General features: G+C 41.9%; 1 pseudogene; it reads right to left on the minus strand.

The window, feature by feature from the left end:
- The window catches only part of LOC112226372, a 161,029-nt pseudogene extending 140,454 nt beyond the window's left edge, over positions 1-20,575 (minus strand).
- Between the last annotated feature and the right edge of the window lie 4,001 nt (positions 20,576-24,576).

Below are 24,576 nucleotides of genomic sequence, written 5' to 3' on the forward strand. Positions count from 1 at the left end.
CCTTGACAACAGTTTTGCACACTCTTGGCATTCTCTCAACCAGCTTCATGAGGTAGTCACCTGTAAGGCATTTCAATTAACAGGTGTGATTTGTTAAGGTAATTTGTGGAATTTCTTTCCTTCTTAATGCGTTTGAGCCAATCAGTTGTGTTGTGACAAGGTAGGATTGGCATACAGAGGTCAGCTAGTCCTATTGTGTAAAGACCAAGTCCATATTATGGCAAGAACAGCTCAAATAAGCAAAGAAAAATGACAGTCCATCATTACTTAGAGACATGCAGGTTAGTCAAGAACTTGTAAAGTTTCTTCAAGTGCTGATGCAAAAACCATCAACCTCTATGATGAAACTGGTTCTAATGAGGATGGCCACAGGAAAGGAAGACCCAGAGTTACCTCTGCTGCCGAGGAGAAGTTCATTAGAGTTAACAACCTCAGAAATTGGCAGTTAACTGCACTTCAGATTGCAGACCAAATAAATGATTCACAGAGTTCAAGTATCAGACACATCTCAACATCAACTGTTCAGAGGAGACTCCGTGAATCAGGCCTTCATGGTCGACTCCCTGCAACGACACCACTACTAAAGGACACCAAAACTAAGAAGAGACTTGCTTGGGCCAAGAAACACGAGCAATGGATACTAGACCGGTGGACATCTGTCCTTTGTTCTGATGAGTCAAAATGTGACATTTTTGGTTCCAACTGCTGTGTCTTTGTGAGAGGCAGTGAAGGAAAATGAATTATCTCTGCATGTGTAGTTCCCACTGTGAAGCATGAAGGAGGAGCTGTGATGGTGTTGGGGGTACTTTGCTGGTGACACTGTCAGTGATTTATTTAGAATTCACGCACACTTAACCAGCATGGCTACCATAGCATTCTGCAGCGATACACCATCCCATCTGGTTTGAGCTTAGTGGGTCAATCATTTGTTTTCAACAGGACAATGACCCAAAATACAGCTCCGGGCTGTGTAAGGGGTATTTAACCAAGAAGGAGAGTGATGTAGTGCTGTATCAGATGACCTGGCCTACACAATCACCCGACCTCAACCCTATTGAGATGGTTTGGGATGAATCGGACTGCATAGTGAAGGAAGAGCAAACAACAAGTGCTCAGCATATATGGGAACTCCTTCAAGACTGTTGGAAAAGCATCCCAGGTGACTACCTCATGGAGCTGGTTCAGAGAATACCAAGAGTGTGTAAAGTTGTCATCAAATCAAATCAAATTTATTTATATAGCCCTTCGTACATCAGCTGATATCTCAAAGTGCTGTACAGAAACCCAGCCTAAAACCCCAAACAGCAAGCAATGCAGGTGTAGAAGCACGGTGGCTAGGAAAAACTCCCTAGAAAGGCCAAAACCTAGGAAGAAACCTAGAGAGGAACCAGGCTATGTGGGGTGGCCAGTCCTCTTCTGGCTGTGCCGGGTGGAGATTATAACAGAACATGGTCAAGATGTTCAAATGTTCATAAATGACCAGCATGGTCGAATAATAATAAGGCAGAACAGTTGAAACTGGAGCAGCAGCACAGTCAGGTGGACTGGGGACAGCAAGGAGTCATCATGTCAGGTATTCCTGGGGCATGGTCCTAGGGCTCAGGTCCTCCGAGAGAGAGAAAGAAAGAGAGAATTAGAGAGAGCATATGTGGGATGGCCAGTCCTCTTCTGGCTGTGCCGGGTGGAGATTATAACAGAACATGGCCAAGATGTTCAAATGTTCATAAATGCATGGTCGAATAATAATAAGGCAGAACAGTTGAAACTGGAGCAGCAGCACGGCCAGGTGGACTGGGGACAGCAAGGAGTCATCATGTCAGGTAGTCCTGGGGCATGGTCCTAGGGCTCAGGTCCTCCGAGAGAGAGAAAGAGAGAAGGAGAGAATTAGAGAACGCACACTTAGATTCACACAGGACACCGAATAGGACAGGAGAAGTACTCCAGATATAACAAACTGACCCTAGCCCCCCGACACAAACTACTGCAGCATAAATACTGGAGGCTGAGACAGGAGGGGTCAGGAGACACTGTCATCAAGGCAAAGGGTGGCTACTTTGAAGAATCTCAAATATAAAATGCTTTCATCAAAATGCCCACTCAAGACAAATCTTCAAACTGTCAGTCAGCTTACCAAGGTATTTAAAAGCAGCACAGAAATGTAATCATCCACATGTATTGATTACATCTTTACTAATGCTGCAGATATCTGCTCTAAAACAGTATCCAAATACATTGGATGTAGTGATCATAATGTAATAGCCATATCTAGGAAAACCAAAGTTCCAAAGACTGGGCCTAATATAGTGTATAAGACGTCATACATTAAGTTTCATAGTGATTCCTTTGTTTAAGATGTAAATAATATTTTCTGGTCTGTGGTGTTTAATGCGGAGCAACCAGACACTGCAAGCAATAAGACAATGAATATAAAAACTGTTAAAGCCCCATGGATTGATGAGGAATTAAAAAATGTTATGGTTGAGAGGGATGAGACAAATTGAATTGCAAATAAGTCTGGCTACTTGGCCGATTGGCAAACATACTGTAAATTGAGAAATCATGTAACTAAATTGAACAAAAAGAAGAAGAAACTGTACTAATATGAAATGATATGAGGAATGATAGTTAAACGCTTTGGACCAGCCTTTACTGATTCCAACAGCCGACCAATCAGCCTGTTACTAACCCTTAGTAAACCTTTGAGAAAAAAATGTGTTGACTAAATAGAAGGCTATTTCACAGTAAACAAATGAACAGCAGATTTTAAGCATGCTGATAGAGAAGGGAATTCAACATACAGTGTTTAAGGCACAAATGACTGGCTAAGAAAAGATAATGAAACGTTTGTGGGAGCTGTTTTGTTAGAATTCAGTGCAGCTTTTGACATTATCGTCATAATCTGCTGCTGGAAAAAACCTGTGTGTGATGGCTTTCATCCCCTACTAACATTAATCATATGCATGTCAAGCTCTCTTGGCTCGAAGTAGAGTAGCGATTCACTTCATCACTACTTGTATTTGTGAGAAGTACTGACATGTTTAATGCACCTAGCTGTCTGTTTCAACTATTAGCACACAGGTCAGACACCCATGCATACCTCACAAGACATGCCATCAGAGGTCTCTTCACAGTCCCCAAGTCCAGAACACTATGGGACTATGGGAGGTGCACACATACATAAAGCCATAACTGTATGGAACTCTATTCCACATGAAGTAACTCCTGCAATTGATCAAATCTGATTTAAAAAAACAGATAAAAATAAATATTTGACTCTTGTTCATGTAGTGTATATATACTGAACAAAAATATAAAGGCAACATGAGATGGCAAAGGGGGTAATGTGGGCATTGTTCAATAATTAGGTTGAGGTTCAGCTGTGTGAATCCTTTTGGCATAGTTTCAATGCCTAAGTAAGCCTAGACAAAAATGTACAGGTATGTGTCCAAATTATATATATAGTCCCACACACATAAACAGGTACACACACACACACACACACACACACACACACACACACACACACACACACACACACACACACACACACACACACACACACACACACACACACACACACACACACACACAGACGCACAAACACCCCATATTATCAAGGGATGGAGAGAGATTATGGCATGCTTAAGGGATGTCGTTGTAGCTGTCAGAGCTGTCAGTGCAGTAGACTGGAAGTCCTTAGAGGAACACTGGAGAATGTCTACCAGCTGCACACAACGCCCACTGAGTCTGGCCCTGTCATAGGAGACACACACACACACACCGTCTATTCTAATACTAGGACCAACCCCACACCTGCAACCCACAAGGGAGATCTGGGGTAGCAGGTGGGGGAATCTGGTGTGTGTGTGTGTGTGTGTGTGTGTATGTGTGTGTGTCTGTTAGCCTACAGCTGTGCCTTAAGGCTGTTTTAAAGGCTGTTATCCTTTACTGTTCAGCTTTAGATATACTGTAGGTTGTATTAGGGTCATCACAAACCATACTGCCAGTTTTTACACCACATATTGAGACAATATAAGAATACTGATTGAAAAACAGATGTATATCACTACATTTATGTTCCTTGAAAGCCATTGACATTGACTTACAGCTCTCTCTCTCTCTCTGACAACAGTATTCTTGAGTAAGGCATACGATCTTTCCACAAAACTATCATTCGACAATAAACAAATAGCACACAACATTACAGACTAGTACTTGGACATGAATGTCTTTAAATTGCTTCAACAGACTAAAGCCTCTGGGGATCCGCTCACTCCTTCAAATGGGACAGGGGCCCTGTTCTAAAAGCCATCGTCGGGCATCGTTGTAATGAGAGCTCTGGGGAGCGTGTCACAAATGTCTGGAGGGACGAGACGAGACCTTCGAGACCGTCCACTCCACATCCAGGCACTGTCATCTTAATTATACAAGCTGCCTTAGGACGTGACCAATTAAGATTGGCTTCAGTATTAAAGTACCCCTCCCCTCTCTCCTCTCTACGTCCTGCTGTCTCTAGCTACTTGTGCTGGTAAGTTATGCAGTGGAAAGGGACACTTTCTTATCTTCTTCTCATAATGAATCCATGTTTCTTTGTCCCGGTGTGATGCCAAAGAGAGGAAGGAGTGGAGGGGAGAGGAGGGGAGAAGAGAGGTACGGGACTTCAGTCGGTAGCCTAATGGAGTCTTTGAGGAAGACGATGTGTTGCTCTTCCTAATTAGCAACAACGTAATGTCTCGGGGACTAATGATCGCATTTTTACTTCAATTGCCAGGGTTTCAGTGTCTCTGTGTTGAAAGCCTTTTTGTCTGGTCACAGGGTCCTTAGCGGCTTCAAATACTCAACGTTGATTTTTATATAGGGGAAAAAAGAGATGACAGAAAAATGAGCCAAATGGCGAGCCCTCTACAGGCAATACACTACACACTACATAACATTATCTTGCACTGTATATATACAATACATGTGAAGAGTTTAATTCCAAAATGCTATATATCAATTTTCAGACATTATTTTGACATCTAATCGTGGCACAGGGTTGTTAAATGACAGACATGTATTTGTTTGAAACCTATCACTAGATTGTTTGTCTCTCTGAAATGAAACAACATTTTGTTACAAAATAAGATAAATCTGCCTCACTCTCAGAGAAAAAAGTGGCTAGCACTGCAAAGTTTTTACACAGTCAAATGTGACGAAAAGAACTGTAGAAACTATACATTTGTGACATCAATATTAAATATATATATATATTTTTAAACATTTTTTAATTATCCGTTATTTTACCAGGTAAGTTGACTGAGAACACGTTCTCATTTGCAGCCACGACCTGGGGAATAGTTACAGGGGAGAGGAGGGGGTTGAATGAGCCAATTGTAAATAATATATATATATATATATATATATATATATATATATATATATATATATATATATATATTATATATATATCAGTAGTGTAATATGAGATTTGGGCTCTAGTCAAAAGGTGTGCACTGTATAGGGAATAGGGTGCCATTTGGGAAAAGATCCTAACTCTAACCAAAACACTAGCATAAGGCTAGATTTGTGATCTGTTGAATTTATATGTTAAATATACGGAATGCGAACATTCCATTCCATCCAAACAATGGATTGCTAGTAATACCCATCTGACATCTATTAATATTTTACACATACATAAAGGTAGCCATAAGCACTCATTTCTCATGAAAAACACAAATGTGAAAATTGGTGGATATACACTCTTACAAAGAAGTTTCCAGTAGGGTTCTTCAGCTGTCCCCATAGGAGAACCCCTTTTGGTTCAAGTTAAACCCCTTTTTGGTTCCAGTTAGAACCTGTTTTGGCTTCCATGTAGAACTCTCTGTGGAAAGGGTTCTACCTGGAACCAAATAAGTTCTACCTGGAACCAAAATGGTTTCTTCAGTTATCCTATGGGAACAGCTGAAGAACCCTTTTTGATTCGAGATAGCGCCTTTTTTCTAAGAGTGTAGCGTTTTGGAAATAAACTCTGCGTGTACACTCTTTTATCCTGTTTCTAACAAGTTTACATAGAGTTCTTCATTAAACAACCCATGCCCAACCCTCCTCACCCTAAGCCGTGTCTGTATGCTGTGTCGATAATTGCACAAACCTGTTGCTGAGAACTAATGGTGCCCAGGCCTTAACAAGGGATCCACTTCCTGGATCCTGGATGACTCAACATAAGTAATGAGAACATGGTGTCAGCAAGCCGCAGGAGTCCGTGGCCCCTGACAACACTCCCCACCAGCCCCACAACCCCCACAACCCCCCGTCCCTCACCCTCAACTCCTCAATCTCCCTACCCTAGGAGGAACACACACACACCACTCAATCTCCCTAGTCCCTACCCTAGGAAGATCACCTCCCCCCACCTCCCCCCACCTCCCTATGACTCTCCATCCCTTCCTTAGCCACGGAGAGGTGAAGGCACGCCAGCTGGACTTTGATGTCAGACATTATTAGCTGTCAGGGAACCTGCATTTTTCATAAGCTTTGCAGGTCCCTCACAGTGTGGAAGATCCTAGTCCGCTCACACAGATACTATGACATTTAGCTAGGTTAACACAGTATAGTCCTCGGTACAGACCATGGAGTGTACTGCCACCAGTGTGTCTGTCTCTCTTGTCTCTCTCTATCCCTCCCCCCCTCATCCCCTAACACCACACACAAGTTAGATGTCACAACGCCATACCTTACGCTTTACCTTACAACCCAACTGACCTTACCACTACTCTGGTTGTGTTGACTCAGCAAACAGAGAGAAGCATCGTCCAAAAGAATAAAGTTCCCTTTCTGTTTCAAAACAGTTCCGATGGGTATTGATTAAAAGCACTGTGTGAAAAGAATGGAAAGATGTTCGGGCCTTTATGTGTAAAAGAATATACACATAAACATCACTATGTGATGCGTCGAATACGTTTTTAATATGACGCGTAAAATAACAAAATGCTATTGTAGAATGTTGTGTGTGCTGAATTTGCATGCACAAGCCAGTGCCACCACTACAGTCAGTCTGCAAACGAGCACGCACTATGGCCGCAATGTGTTTACTATGTGTTTACGATACTGCAATGGTAATATATATATTTTATTTATTTAACCTTTATTTACCTAGGCATGTCAGTTAAGAACAAGTTCTTATTTACAATTATGGCCTACCAAAAGGCAGAAGGCCTCCTACGGGGGGGATTAAAAATGTAAAATAAAATTAAAATATTGGACAAAACACACATCACGACAAGAAAGACACAATAACATTACAAAAAGAGAGACCTAAGACAACAACATAGTATGGCAGCAACACATGAAAACACAGCATGGTAGAAACACAACATAACAACAACATGGTAGCATCACAACATGACAACAACATGGTAGCAACACAACATGGCAGCAGCACAACATGGTAGCAGCACAAAACATGCTACAAACATTGGGAACAGACAACAGCACAAAGGGCAAGAAGGTAGAGACAATAATACATCACGCAAAGCAGCCACAACTCTCAGTAAGAGTGTCATTGATTGAGTCCTTGAATGAAGAGATGGAGATAAAACTGTCCAGTTTGAGGTTTTTTTTGCAGCTTATTCCAGTCGCTAGCTGCAGCAAACTGAAATAAGGAGCGACCCAGGGATGTGTGCGCTCTGGGGACCTTTAACAGAACGTGACTGGAAGAACGGGTGTTGCATGTGGAGGATGAGGGCTACAGTTGGTATCTCAGATAGGTGGGAGTGAGACCTAAGAGGGTTTTATAAATAAGCATCAACCAGTGGGTCTTGCGACGTGTATACAGAGATGACCTGTTTACAGAGGAGTAAAGAGTACTAGTGATGTGTCCTATAAGGAGCATTGGTGGCAAATCTGATGGCCGAATGGTAAAGAACATCTAGGCACTCGAGAGCACCCTTACCTGCAGATCTACAAATTACGTCTCCGTAATCTAGCACGGGTAAGATGTTTATCTGAATCAGGGTTAGTTTGGCAGCTGGGGTAAAAGAACAATTACGATTGATGTAACCAAGTCTAGATTTCACCTTAGCCTGCAGCTTTGATATGTGCTGAGAGAAAGACAGTGTACCGTCTAGCCATACTCCCAAGTACTTGTATGAGGTGAGTACCTCAAGCTCTTAACTCTCTGAGGTAGTAATCACACTGGTGGGGAGAGGGGCATTCTTCTTCCCAAACCATACGGCCTTTGTTTTGGAGGTGTTCAGAACACGGTTAAGAGCAAAGAAAGCCAAATTGGTGCACAAAATAAGCTAGTATTTGTTCGACCAAATGCGTGAGCATTTGACATGAGATCAGGGTCAAACGAGCCATTTTTTTGTTGAAATACTCAGTTGTCCAACACATAGATGTAACGGTTTTCATATAGTGAAGGAGAGTCGGACCAAACTGCAGCGTGTCGATTGCGATCCATGTTTATTTAAACAAACGTAAACACGACTAAACACGAACACTACAAACAATAAACGAAACGAAAACCGAAAACAGCCTATACTTGTGTCAACTAACATCAAACAAGGACATCAAGACACTCAGGACAATCACCCACGACAAACTCAAAGAATATGGCTGCCTAAATATGGTTCCCAATCAGAGACAACGATAAGCACCTGCCTCTGATTGAGAACCACTCCAGACAGCCATAGACCTTGCTAGACAACCCACTAAGCTACAATCCCAATACCACCACCAAAACCCCAAGACAAACACACCACAATTACAAAAACCCCATGCCACACCCTGGCCTGACCAAATACATAAAGATAAACACAAAATACTTTGACCAGGGCGTGACAATAGATAACAAACTAAACAAGCTAGCCATCTACCTAGCCCTGTTAGCCCAAGCTAACGTTATGACAACAGTGTTTTCCACAAGTAGATAGATTAGCCAGTTAAAGACAAAAAAGTAGCCAGCCAGGCATCCCAAAATAACTATATTTTAGTGGCCTCTAGTACATTCTAATGCATTGGCTCATCAACTACACCGAACAACAATATAAACACAACATGTAAAGTGTCGGTCCCATGTTTCATGAGCTGAAATACAATTTCCCAGAAATGTTCCTTATGCACACAAATATTATTTCTCTCAAATTTTGTGCACCAATTTGTTTACATCCCTGTGAGTGACAATTTCTCCTTTGCCAAGATAATCCATCCACTTGACAAGTGTTGCATATCAAGAAGCTGACTAAACGGCATGATCATTGTGCTGGGGACAATAAAAGGCCACTCTAAAATGTGCAGTTTTGCCCCACTCAACACAATGCCACAGCTGTCTCAAGTTTTGAGGGAGCGTGCAAATGGCATGCTGACTGCAGGAATATCCACCATAGCTGTTGCCAGAGAATTGAATGTTCATTTCTCTACCATAAGTCACGTCCAATGTTGTTTCAGATCATTTGTCAGTGTGTCCAACCGGCCTCATAACCGCAGACCAGATGTAACCACAAAAGCCCAGGATGACAGCGTGTTCCAGTTCCCGCCAATATCCAGCAACTTCGCACAGCCATTGAAGAGGAGTGGGACAACATTCCACAGGCCACAATCAACAGCCTGATCAACTCTATTCGAAGGAGATGTGTCGCGCTGCATGAGGCAAATGGTGGTCACACCAGATACTGACTAGTTTTCTTATCCCCACCCCCTACCTTTTTTTTGTTGTTACAGTATCTGTGACCAACAGATGCATATCTGTATTCCCAGTCATGTGAAATCCATAGATTAGGTCCTAATGAATTCTTTTCAATTGACTGATTTCCTTATATGTACTGTAACCCAGGGCTATTTTTGTGCATGGTCGTGGGTCCGGAACATAATGACAAATAATTTGGAGACTGCAAATTGAGACACTGCTCGCTTAACCCGGAAGCCAGCCGCACCAATCTGGCGGAGAAAAAATTGTCCATCTGGCTACCGAAGTCAGCTTGCAGGCACCCGGCCTGCCACAAGGATTCGTTTGAGTGCGATGGGACAAGGAAATCCCGGCCGGCTAAACTCTCTCCTAACCCGGATGACCCTTGGCCAATTGTGCGCCGCCTCATGGGTCTCCCGGTCACAGCCGGTTGTAACACAGCCTTGGGTGCTTACATTTTCCTCTCTATTATGGTGGGAATACTTGGCAAAATATTTCCAAAAATAAAATCACTTCCTGGTGGTTTTGCAGTGTTTTATGTCCAACAATGAATATGTAAATATGTAGTACCATGTAGTACCAGTCAAACGTTTGGATACACCTACTCATTTAAGGATTTTTCTTAATTTTTACTATTTTCTACATTGTAGAATAAAAGTGAAGACATCAAAACTGTAAAATAACACATGCAATCATGTAGTAACCAAAAATGTGGTAAACAAATCAAAATATATGTTAAATTTGAGATTCTTCAAAGTAGCCAATGATCCTTCATTAACTTGTCTCCTCCCCTTCATCTACAACGATTGAAATGGATTTAACAAGTTACATCAATAAGGGATCATAGCTTTCACCTGGATTCACCTGGTCAGTCTGTCATGGAATGAGCAGGTGTTCTTAATGTTTTGTATACTCGGTGTATAACCCCGTTTCATGATTTATGAATGACAAAGGGATATTCAGTCAGTTCGACACCTTTTATAAACTAGTCAACACTTGCTGTTCAGTTGTCAATCAACGCACAGTAAATATCTTAGGCCTACTTGGCGCCACGACTCTGCGTAGCTGCCTATGTGATAAACGATTGTGTCAGAAAACAATAACTAGGCTATTGGATTTAGACTCATCGTTACTACTTACATTACATAGGACGTGCAAATTTATGAGCATCATGCTCTTTCTCCCTCCGCCGTGTAAGAAATTAGACTGCAACCAGAGATCTGTATATAATGACAATATGTTTATGTCTTTGCCCAAACAATGGGAGTCGTTGTCCCAAAGGTGGGAAGGCAGTTTAGGTACAACATACGCCCATAGAAACGCATTAGGCTCACTTTGCCTCCTCCTCTCGGCTGCGTTTCCCTGTCATCGCTCGCTTTGTAAAAGATCACTAGAAGACGCATATAGTTCAATCTAGCGGGAGAGGGCTCAACGAACTAGCCAATTGAAACTTTAAAAAGAAAAGTAGCCTAGTTAATATGAAGTGGAAAATGCAGCTGCCTGAAAATGAGTGTGTAACCGGCTGATTAGCCAACAACTGACGCTAAACGAAAACACTGTGAACAACTAGCTAGCTTCATCTGGCTAGTGTGGCTTGACTGGACCGGGTCCGACTATCATCAACCAACTACAAAAACTGTTTTATAAATGAGGGGTATTTTAGATGATGACACCTCGTTACATAATTAGCTAGCTAACTATAGCTACTGAAACAGATTATATCATTTTGCCATCGTTTGGGTGGAGAACATTGTTTGCATCCATCAGCTAGCTGGCTTTGTTTCTGACCAGCACTGTCCCAGAGCTTGTGGAAGTGTGTTTCTGACCAGCACTGTCCCAGAGATTGGGGAAGTGTGTGTCTGACCAGCACTGTCCCAGAGATTGGGGAAGTGTGTGTCTGACCAGCACTGTCCCAGAGCTTGTGGAAGTGTGTGTCTGACCAGCACTGTCCCAGAGCTTGTGGAAGTGTGTGTCTGACCAGCACTGTCCCAGAGCTTGGGGAAGTGTGTTTCTGACCAGCACTGTCCCAGAGCTTGGGGAAGTGTGTTTCTGACCAGCACTGTCCCAGAGCTTGGGGAAGTGTGTTTCTGACCAGCACTGTCCCAGAGCTTGCAGCGGCAGGTGCGCAAGACAAAACATTAACAGCATCATAGCATAGGTATCGATGCATCGTTGTGACATATGAAATAGGAGTGATAGTGTAATCAATGTGTAATGACTACGTACAAAATTGTTGAACATGTTAAATTATTATGTGCAATCATATTCAGATCCTGATTGGTCAACAAGCTTATTTGACGCGTCAAATAGTGTTATTTGACATGTATCTTTTTTGACACTCGAAGACCCAAATTATGTTCCATAGAAAAGTACTACTGCTATCTTGTTTAAAAACTATGAACCTTTTATTATTGGCTGCTCCAACTGTATTCACAAGTATAAAAACCTCACCATATGCAGTACTGTATGCTACTGAAAATTGCTTGTAATGAGTTGGTATGAACAGTCTATTTATATGTATTGGTAATGTAATTAAATGTACTTCTACTTACAACAGACTTTGAGATGTGTTCATGTCATTTGTCCCCGTGGAATGAAATCAGTCCGCGATGTACCTAGCCATGTGTTAAAAAAGCAACCGTCTTCACACGAGAGAACAGATTGGCAATCTTGTCACAGTGTCAAAGGTCTCCCTCCTGTGATTTCCAATGACTGCTAAATAAATCTCAAGCTCTAATTGCAAACACCCTTATGATTCACTGCTTAAAGTACTCCGATACTGCCTGGGGACTCCACATAAGCATTATTTTCAACAAATTAAACATTTACATTTTTTCCAGCGTGTAGCCAATCTTGGCGTTCCCCTACAGACAAATGAATCCCTCCGAGAGGGAGAGGCTGAATGGTGACTATAAAACTAATTTGTTCCCCCAATAATTAGGAATGACTAAGAACACCTCCCCCCAAACCCCTCCATCACCACTCCTGTTATTGCGATGGTGACGTTTCCATGGCGACCCATTCCCCTCTTCTCATTTCCACCTCCTCCTTTCACCTGAACGCCTCACAGAGTGCCCCGTGTTCGCCTTAGAGTCATGTGCTTGATATCCGTCAAAGTTGTTCTCCAACTTCACACAGCTCTGGAGAAAGAGGGGTGAGTGCGAGAGAGAGAGAGAGAGAGCAAGAGAGAGAGAAAGAGAGGGAGAGAGAGAGAGAAAAAGAGAGAGGAAAAGAGAGAGATAGAGAGATATATCAGATACTGTAGATGATGAGTCCATCCCAAGAAACAGAAGCAGAAGAAATACTATAAAATCTGAACGCATTGCGTACTTATTCATTATAATGTACCGTGGCAATGGAATGCGGTTTTATATATGACCTTTTAGGATGAGTACACCACTGAGTAATGCACTATAGCCAAAGATACAGGCCTCTTATAAATTCCTGTTTCAAATAAGGATGATTAATTTGAGCTATTTAACACAGTAACGCGACACGGTTTACATTATCTGAAGGGAATCTATAGGGATCCGTTTTATAACGTCGACAAAGTTCACCTTTATTTAATAACCTAACACAGTTCAGGCCTATACACTGTTCACTGACTTAATCCTCTTAATGATGCGCAATGGGAGAGTAAATACAGCCAGCACAGTAGGCCCATTTTAGATTAAAGAGAAGGGAAGTATTTGGGAAGGGAGTGGAGAGTGGAGGGGAGTTGGATAGGGAGTGTGGTGGGAGACTTTATAAAGCTAATGCATATATAATTTTATTTCACTTGCCTCCACCATCAAACACACCTTGGGGCACGCTGATAATTGATATGTACTTTTAAATGCCGATATAAAAAAAATCCCTACCTCACATTTGGTATGTAATAAATTGAGCTTCAAATCTAAACCTGCCTCACCTAAAGCCCATTATTGTGGGAAGCTGCTATAGACCACCAAGTGCTAACAATTAGTATCTGGATAATATGTGATTTGCTTGATAATGTGCATTCGGAAAGTACTTTTTCCACATTTTATTACGTTACAGTCTTGTTCTAAAATGTATTAAATCATTTTTTCCCCCTCATCAATCAACACACAATACCCCATAATGAGATATTAAAAACAGGTTTGTAGACATTTTTGCAAATGTATTACAAAAACAACTGTCACGCCCTGACCGTAGATTGCTTTGTATGTTTCTATTTTTAGTTTGGTCAGGGTGTGATGTGGGTGGGTATTCTATGTTGTATGTCTAGGTGTTGTGTTTCTATGTTTAGGCCTGGTATGGTTCCCAATCAGAGGCAGCTGGTTATCGTTGTCTCTGATTGAGAACCATACTTAGGCAGCCTGTTTCCCCACTATGGGTGTGGGTAGTTGTTTTCTGTCTTTGTGTGTCTGCACCAGACAGAACTGTTTCGTTTTCGTTTCACTCTCTTTGTTATTTTATTTAGTGGTTCTGTTCCAATAAATAACATGAACACTTACCACGCTGCACATTGGTCCGATCCTTCATACTCCTCATCAGAAGAGGAAGAAAACCACTAAAACAACAAAAAAATATCACATTTACATACAGTGAGGGAAAAAAGTATTTGATCCCCTGCTGATTTTGTATGTTTGCACACTGACAAAGAAATGATAGGTAGGTTTATTTGAACAGTGAGAGACAGAATAACAACAACAAAATCCAGAAAAACGCATGTCAAAAATGTTATTAATTGATTTGCATTTTAATGAGGGAAATAAGTATTTGACCCCTCTGCAAAACATGATTTAGTACTTGGTGGCAAAACCCTTGGTTGGCAATAACAGAGGTCAGATGTTTTTTGTAGTTGGTCACCAGGTTTGCACACATCTCAGGAGGGATTTTGTCCCACTCCTCTTTGCAGATCTTCTCCAAGTCATTAATGTTTCGAGGCTGATGTTTGGCAACTCGAACTTTCAGCTCCCTCCACAGATTTTCTATGGGATTAAGGTCTGGAGACTGGCTAGGCCACTCCAGGACCTTAATGTGCTTCTTCTTCAGCCACTCCTTTGTTGCCTTGGCATTGTGTTTTGGGTCATTGTCATGCTGGAATACCCATCCACGACCTATTTTCAATGCCCTGGCTGAGGGAAGGAGGTTCTCACCCAAGATTTGACGGTACATGGCCCTGTCCATCGTCCCTTTGATGCGGTAAAGTTGTTCTGTCCCCTTAGCAGAAACACACCCCCAAAGCATAATGTTTCCACCTCCATGTTTGATGGTGGGGATGGTGTTCTTGGGGTCATAGGCAGCATTCCTCCTCCTCCAAACACGGCGAGTTGAGTTGATGCCAAAGAGCTCCATTTTGGTCTCATCTGACCACAACACTTTCACCCAGTTGGCCTCTGAATCATTCAGATGTTCATTGGCAAACCTCAGACGGGCATGTATATGTGCAGGAATTCAATACTTCACGGCGTAGTGTGTTACCAATTGTTATTTTGGTGACTATGGTCCCAGCTGCCTTGAGATCATTGACAAGATCCTCCTGTGTAGTTATGGGCTGATTCCTCACCGTTCTCATGATCATTGCAACTCCACAAGGTGAGATCTTGCATGGATCCCCAGGCTGAGGGAGATTGACAGTTATTTTGTGTTTCTTCCAATCGCACCAACTGTTGTCACCTTCTCACCAAGCTGCTTGGCGATGGTCTTGTAGGCCATTCCAGCCTTGTGTAGGTCTACAATCTTGTCCCTGACATCCTTGGAGAGCTCTTTGGTCTTGGCTATGGTGGAGAGTTTGTGTTTGATTGATTGATTACTTCTGTGGACAGGTGTCTTTTATACAGGTAACAAACTGAGATTAGGAGCACTCCCTTTAAGAGTGTGCTCCTAATCTCAGCTCATTACCTGTATAAAAGACACCTGGGAGCCAGAAATCTTTCTGATTGAGAGGGGGTCAAATACTTATTTCTCTCATTAAAATGCAAATCAATTTATAACATTTTTGACATGTTTTTCTGGATATTATTGTTGTTATTCTGTCTCTGACTATTCAAATAAACCTACCATTAAAATGATAGACTGATCATTGCTTTGTCAGTGGGCAAACGTACAAAATCAGCAGGGGATCAAATACTTTTCCCTCACTGTAAGTATTCAGACCATTTACTCTGAATACGTATGCTGCCAAAGGTGTTGAAGCACCTCAAGTCTTTTTGCATATGAGGCTACAAGTGAGGGCACACCTGTATTTGGGGAGTTTCTCCCAGTTTTCTCTGTAGATCCTCTCAAGCTCTGTCAGGTTGGATGGGGAGCGTCGCTGCACAGTTATTTTCAGGTCTCTCCAGAAATGTTTGATCGGGTTCAAGTCTCGGCTCTGGCTGGGCCACTCGAGGACATTCAGAGACTTGTTCCAAAGCCACTCCTGCAATGTCTTGGCTGTGTGCTTAGGGTCTTGTCTTATTGGAAGGTGAACCTTCGCCCCAGTCTCAGGTCCTGAGCACTCTGGTCTAGAAGAAAAAGAAACACACACCTATTAAGACGAGGTGCTGGCTAGCGGAGTAGAAACTTGAAAATAAAAGAGAGCCGCACACTCTAGGAGCTCAGATGCAAAAATGTAATACCAACGTTTCGACAGCCAAGCTGTCTTCATCAGGGTATAATCACAAACACTGCGGGATGACTCGTTTATATAGTGTCAAAAGACACAGGTGTCTGTAATCATGGCCAAGAGTGGCCTAATATCATTGGTTAATAATTAAATATTAAAATGTCATACAAAGAACAGCATACAAACAACAAATGGACAGCATACGCTCATAGATTAATTTAACTACACAAGTTTACAAACAATTACAATGGCAAAGTCACAATAATCACAAGAATGGCTTCAGATCAAAGTCTACGTTGAGACCGAAGGGCACAAGGGTCTTTAAATTAAAGATCCAGGCAGCCTCTCGTTTTAACAATAAATTATCAAGGTCACCCCCTCTCCTAGGGAGGGTGACATGTTCGATGCCAATGTAACGCAGAGACGAAATCGAGTGGCCTGCCTCCAAGAAGTGGGCCGCAACTGGATAAGTAAAGTTTTTACACCTAATGGTGCTACGATGCTCTGAGATACGTACTTTTAATTTGCACTTTGTTTTACCTACATAATTTTTACCACAAGGACAAGTTATAAGATAAATAACTGCCTTAGTGGAGCACGGAATAACACCTTTTATTGGGATCGAGCACTCTGGAGCAGGTTTTCATCAAAGATCTCTCTGTACTTTGCTCCGTTCATCTTTCCCTCGATCCTGACTAGTCTCCCAGTCCCTGCCGCTGAAAAACATCCCCACAGCATGATGCTGCCACCACCATGCTTGGTGCAAGGTTTCCTCCAGACAGGACACCTGGCATTCAGGCCAAAGAGTTCAATCTTGGTTTCATCAGACCAGAGAATCTTGTTACTCATGGTCGGAGTGTACTTTAGATGCCTTTTGGCAAACTCCAAGCGGGCTATCATGTGCCTTTTACATAGGGGTTTCTTCCATCTGGCCACTACCATAAAGGCCTGATTGGTGGAGTACTGCAGAGATGTTTGTCCTTCTGGAAGAAGGAATGAGAAGAACACTGGAGGTCTGTCAGAGTGATCATGGAAAAAGTACCCAATTGTCATACTTGAGTAAAAGATTGAAAATGACTCAAGTAAAAGGGAAAGTCACCCAGCACACTTCAACACTCAGACATCATTTACAAACTAAGCATTTATGTTTAGTGAGTCTGCCAAATCGGAGGCATTAGGGATGACCAGGAAGGTTCTCTTGATAAGTGTGTGAATTAGACCATTTTCATGTCCTGCTAAGCATTCAAAATGTAACTTTTGGGTGCTTTGACACCCAAAGTACTTTTGGGTGTCAAGGAAAATGTAAGGAGTAAAAGGTACATTATTTTCATTAGGAATGTAGTGAAATAAAAGTAAAAGTTGTCAACAATATAAGTAGTAAAGTAAAGTACAGATACCCCAAAAAACTACTTAAGTAGTACTTTAAAGTATTTTTAATTAAGTACTTTCCACCACTGCCATCGGGTTCCTGGTCACCTCCCTGACCAAGGGCTTTCTCCACCGATTGCTTAGTTTGGCCAGCGGCCAAATTAATACAAAATGAAAAGCTGAAAAGTCTTGGGTCCATAAGTATTCAACCCCTTTGATATGGCAAGCCTAAATACATTCAGGAGTAAAAAGTATTTTAGCAAGTCTCATAATAAGTTGCATGTGCTCAATCTGTGTGCAATAATAGTGTTGGACATGATTTTTGAATAACTACCTCATCTTTGCACTCCACACATACAATTATCTGTAAGGTCCCTCATTCTATCAGTGAATTTCAAACACAGATTCAACCACAAAGACCTGGGAGGTTTTTCAATGCCTCGCAAAGAAGGGCACCTATTGGAAGATGGGTAATAAAAAACAGACACTGAATATCCTTTTGAGCCTGATGAAGTTATCAATTACAATTTGGATGGTGTATCAAAACACCCAGTCACTACAAAGATACAGGTGTCCTTCCTAACTCAGTTGCCGGAGAGAAAGGAAACCCCTCAGGGATTTCACCATGAGGCCAATGGTGACTTAAAAACAGTTACAGCGTTTAATGGCTGTGATAGGAGAAAACTGAGGATGGATACATAACATTGTAGTTACTCCACAATACTAACCTAATTGAGAGTTAAAAGAAGGAAGCATGTACAGAAAAAAATATTCTAAAACATGCATCCTGTTTACAACAAGGCACTAAAGTAATACTGCAAAATAAATTTGGCAGTGATATCATCATCAGTGATATATTGTCCGTGGATCTGTTGGGGATGAATGCAATCTGTAGTGGGTCTAGGGTGTCAGGTAAGATGGAGGTGATATGGTCCTTAACTAGCCTCTCAAAGCACTTCATGATGACAGAAGTGAGTGCTATGGAGTGATAGTCATTTAGTTCAGTTACTTTCGCTTTCTTGGGTACAAGAATGATGGTGGACATCTTGAAGCAAGTGGGGACAACAAACTGGGACAGTGAGAGATTGAATCTGTCCGTAAACACTCCAGCCAGCTGGTCTGCGCATGCTCTGGGTACTCAGCTTGGGATGCTGTCTGGGCTGGCAGCCTTGCGAGGGTTACCGTTAAAGGCTGCATTAACAGTACTTAAATTGTGCTGATTATGTTAAGAGCGGGCATGTTTGTGCTTTAGGATGAACTAATAATAATGTGTATGGAAAAATCAACACAAAAACCCTCCATGTGTTCCCGTTCTGGCAGATTGCTGCTCTCGCTCCCTCATTCCCTTCCCTCAGGGTACTCAGATTAGTCTACATATTGTAATCAGCTGTATTTGTCTCCTTCTAACATTAATTGTTGTGGGGAAAGGATGTCTATCATCCAGCCTCCATCTCCCTAGGTACAATGAGGGGGGCAGGGGGGATGATAATACTTATCCTGGGGGGGTCCTGCTATTGCTAACTATCCTACAGCATGTGGAGATCTTCTTCCTCTTCCCATGTGCATTACACTTCCTCCCCCCATCAACCTTTCCCTCTGACCTCTTAGACAGCACAATGAGTACACTGCGAGTCAGCCTTATTAGACGAAGCCCTTACAAAACCAACACCTCAGTGACATTTCAGCCGGGGTTACGAAGAGGCACAAGCTTTCATTAAGAAACCTTGCCAATGCCAATTTAGGGTGTTGAGAGGGAAGCAAGGTGGACAGTTGAAAAGTCCTTTATGATTTAGGACCTGCATCTGGAAAGTCTTCTGACATGTTAGCCAAGCTCATTTGCGCTATACAATGCAACATAATTCCAATTCCAATTACAACCGCCCGCCACGGTCGCCACAGGGATAGCCATTGACATTTTCACTCGAAATTACCAGTTGCATTTATATTCTGCAAAGGATTTGTCTAATCCAACATCTAGGGACTCTATTATTATTAATTAGACAAAATGCTTAGTGTTGGGAATTGCCGACATATTTAAGCAGCTTATTAATATGCAGTCTCTGGTAACAAGATTTTCTTGTATAGTAGAACACTTGCCACATGGTGCGGTGGGACGGGGGGCATTAAAAATGTGCATTTGAATATGGTTAGAAGCCTCTGAAGCTGGATCTATGAGTCGATAACCAGAGGAAATGTGCAATATTTAACACATTTAGGGAAGCATCTGCTGGGCCTGGTCTTTCTGATTCATGTCCCATTGAAGCTGATACTGTTGATCGGCACTCCAAAAGGTTTCAATGAGGAAGGAAAAGGGAATTGTGACATTTTGAATGATTGTGATATAAACGTAACTACAGCATCGGATCAGGTTTTTTTTCTCACTAAGTGACCTCTCCAGGGAAAATGCAGGGCCCTAGTTATTTTTGCCTGGGTCTAGATTTTTCCTGGTGTTGTCATTGGGTCAGGAAAAAATTCTGGCCATAGAGATGATCATAATGATGAGTATAATGAAAAATGGGGAAGAGGGTACACATGACGGACTTCCATCACAGCTCTTCTCTGGGTTTCTATTCCAGCGTTTCTTCTTGTTCTTCTTCACGGCCGTTGAGTAGATGGCAGCGTGGGTCTGCCCCTCTCGGGTTCAGGGACAGGATACTATATGGCACTGTCACGCCTGCTCCTACTCTTCAGGCGCCAGGCTGCCCTGCATTACGCACTCCTGCCACCATCATTTATGCCCACCTGCCTTCCCTTGTCACGCGCTTTAACGATATTGGACTCACCTGGACTCACTCAATCACCTGTTTATTACCTCCCCTATATGTGTCAGTTCCCCAGCTCTGTCCCCCACTGCTGCATTGTTTGTCATATGTCCATGTTACCCGTGCTCTGACGCTGTTCCTGTCTTGTTCTATGTCTGTTCCCTAATAAATGTCTGACTCCCCGTACCTGCTTCTCCTGTCCGGCATCGGCTCGTACAGGCACATTGAACATAGCTCATTAGCGTAGTGCGGTCTTATTGAACTAATACACTATCACAGCTTATTGTGAACTAGACAATGTCGATGCAACACCACAGAGGTCTCAGTATTGCGTGGGTTTGAGAGTAGTACAGAGAAGCAAATAAGAGAGGGCATTGAGGAACATACAGTAGGAATTGTTTTATGAAGAATCATCAATGGTAGGACGGAATTCTGATGTGTTTTAATATAGCATATGTTTTTCTTTAGGCTACATGTTTATGGAGAGAAAAACATATTTCTACACTCTGTACATAATCATAAAGTCAATAATTTTATAAATGTTCACAGTGAAATGAAATGTGTAACTCTAATGAGAGAAAATGTCCAATTGTGGCAAAACACCATCGGATTGTGACAACCTATGTTATCAAACATCACATTCATGTTATTCCTTTTTTATGATTTAACGTCAATAAATAAAGTACCACCTATGCACTGTGAAAACAGAGACACATTGAGGCTGAATAGATTCTGATACTGCATTGCCTCCGGCTCTGACACACAGCGCCCATTGATTCAAGTTGCCAGTCAAATTATCATGGTACGTTCAAGTCTTTCAAGACTGGCACAAATGTAAAGTAGGGTCCTCTGTTCTGAAGGCAAACACAATTAGCAACCAATGCTAAATGAGGGAAAGGAGGGAAGGGGGGGTGGACCTGAAGAGAAAAGGAAACAGCCATTACCGGCACACTAATACTAATTTAATGCTCTTCGCAGTGTAAAGGGAAACCATGTCTGTATTCATTTCAGTGCACACGGAGAGCACGATCAGACAAAGGGCAGAACAGAAGGACAAACACAAATTGAAATGAGCCTCCCTTTGGTCCTGGTCCCAAACTGGGACTTGAAGGCAGCGTGTGAGGTTGGTGCCAGACAGATAATAGTAATTGAAACGCATGATAACACACAAACCAGATCCAAGATGTGAGTGCAGGCTGCTGTCATTCAACTGGCAAAGTGGAGGTATTTATAATAAATAAATAAAAATTGTATTAGATGATGTATATAGTATTATTGAAGGCACTCGTTAAATCCACTTCAGTCAGTGATGAGTTAAAGACGGATTGTGACGATTGAGACATGGATTGTGTATTTGTGCCATTCAGAGGGTGAATGCGCAAGACAAAATATTTAAGTGCCTTTGAACGGATTATTTTAGTAGGTGTCAAGAACTGCAACGCAAGTGGGTTTTTCACACTCAACCGTATCCAGTGTGAATCAAGAATGGTCCACTACCCAAAGGACATCCAGCTAACTTGACACAACTGTGGGAAGCACCGGAGTCAACATGGGCCAACATCCCTGTGGAACGCTTTCGACACCTTGTAGAGTCCATGCCCCGACGAATTGAGGCTGTTCTAAGGGTATGCAATTCAATATTAGGAAGGTGTTCCTAATGTTTTGGTACACTCAGTGTATGTTATATGTGACTCGTTTCAGGAAACTAGGCGTATGTCGCGGGTGACTACCTCCCAGAAGAGCCATTTGAACAGAAATGCCTTCTGGAACATGTGGACTTTCATGTGCCTTAATTACAAACTTGTATGCCATCTGTATATATGAATACAATTGTTAAATTACGAGCCTAGTGGATTTAGCCACAGAAAAAGACAGCAACCGTCCCGCTAGCCATGATTGGCTGAGATAATGGATGGGCTGGATATGCCGAGATATGAGTTCGGATTGGTCTGCCATGTAGCACACTTGTATCTATAACATGAGCTGGTCAGTATGTGTAGGTAATACTTTCTAACGCAGCTTTTTTTAAAGATATCACATAGTAGAAGTGCATAAGTGTTGCTCTCCACTTTCTGAAGGACCAAGATTGGAGTATGGTAGCTAAGGAGATGAAGAAAATTCTGGCGTTTGATTGCAAATATGCAGACGGAGTCGTAAAGAGAACAAACAGTAAGCTGTTGTATAAAACACCTGTCTCTGGATTACATCTTCAAACGAAGGGCAACCATGGCATCCGTGACAGAGAGGGAAAAGCGTCCATCCATGTACATGGGTAAGATAGTCTAGCTAGCTACATTTTCAGATATTACGTTTCTAAATTTGTCAAAGTTGTTTTCATTTCAAGTTAAAGTGTACTGTTAGCTAGCTAACATTAGCTGGCTGGCTCGCTAGCTAACATTACGTGTGTGATCTGTGTAGTAATATTATTCGTATCTCAGAGCCATTTGCATTGCTAGTTATAGCCTGATGTTAGCTAGCTAACATTGAACCTGGTTGATTAGCTGCCTGCAGATTCATGCAGGCTAGGAGCATCATGAGTAGGGATTATAGTTAATTGTTTAACTATGTAGATAGCTAAAAGACTCCGCTATGCAAGTAACCATTTCAATAGAATGTTCATGATGTCACTGCGACAACTGTCAATAGACGTAGCTGGTAAATTCGCTCTGGCTATCTACTCCGATTTCAGAGCACTCTCGTCTGAATTTGCCAGAGAGCAGAACAACTGATGAAATTACGAATGCACATTACCAGTTGAATTTGGCCTGTGTCAGTAAATGTTGGCAAAGAAAGTGTAATAAAATTGTTGCCAGCAGCACAGTTACGCTCTGGATAACATAAAACAGCTGTGCTCTTATTTGTGTCTGGAAGTAGCTAGCAAGCTAGCCAACAGTAGTTGGCTTGTGTACTTGACTGCTAATGTTAGGTCAGAACGCCCGGATCAACCCTACACCTCGGCCAGAGCGTCTAGTGTGCGCTCTGAGTGCTCTGTGAGCAAAACGCTCTGAATTTACAAACGGACAATCTGACAACTCTCAGAGCGCACTCTGAGCCTACTCTGGCACTCCAGATGAAATTTACGAACACACCGTAGTATAAACTAGGCTTTAGTCTTGAAATCTTTGGCTGTTTAGTACATGGCCTCACATGTGAAGCCTTAAAAAGATGGCCGGGGCTAAAGCTTTAGAGGGTGTGAACGATTCTGAATGGGTGTAGACAAAGAAGAGCTCTCCAGTAGGTACCAAAACATGTATGGGACATTTTCTTAAAAGTTACAAGTTTCTCATCTTTCAAAGCAAAATTACTTTCCCATTGTTTCTCAACTGTAGTGTATGATATACCATTTTCAACTGTAGTGTATGATATACAATTTTCTAGCTCTGAGTCTCTACTTTTATCCAATGTAAAATACACCATTTTAAATGTTGTTACATAAGACCGAATCGAGCCAGTCGGTCTCATATTATATATGGAGAGAGACCTGCATTCCAATGAACATGGTTGAAAGCCCTATAGTTCTTAGCACGTTTTTAAGAGTATAAATTGTGGTATGCTAATATCAAGTGAATTAGTAATAACTAATGGCACGAACAACAACAAAGTGCTTTCTACAATTGTGTTCTTCTATTCAACATTTCAGAGGGAGAATGAACAGGTCAGCCAAACCTGAAGCAGCAATTTATACTTCAATGGGAAACAGATTTTTCTATCATGCAAGGTCAATCTATTATTAAAACCACTATCAAGATACTGTATGTAAGGGAAGTGGAGAGAGTACGCTCTGTATTGAGCCTAGGGGACAGTGCTTGTTGTGTGGGAACAGTGGTATTATTTTGAGATGAGGAGGATATTTGTGTTATTCTTCATCAGACTTTGCCTAAGATTCAATTACTATTCACGTCTATACTTAGACCACAACCTAAAAACACCAGGATCCTCATTTGTCAATAATGCGTAGAAACTATTCTAAAATACTACTTTGAACAGAATTTAGAATGGTCGTACACAGAAAAACTGTGATTTATCAAGCAATCCTACTAGCATCATACGTACACCGGGAGGCGATAACCATTGATAAATACCCTCATGTTCGACTTTGGCTGTTTGCATTTCGATACACCCCTAGTTAACCAAACATGGTCAAAATCACCCCTATAAAGACTGTGAGGAATATACAACGTCGTACGATGAAATACAATGGCCTTTTT

The sequence above is a fragment of the Oncorhynchus tshawytscha genome, linkage group LG28, assembly GCF_018296145.1.
Source record: "Oncorhynchus tshawytscha isolate Ot180627B linkage group LG28, Otsh_v2.0, whole genome shotgun sequence".
In the NCBI taxonomy this organism is placed as follows: domain Eukaryota; kingdom Metazoa; phylum Chordata; class Actinopteri; order Salmoniformes; family Salmonidae; genus Oncorhynchus; species Oncorhynchus tshawytscha.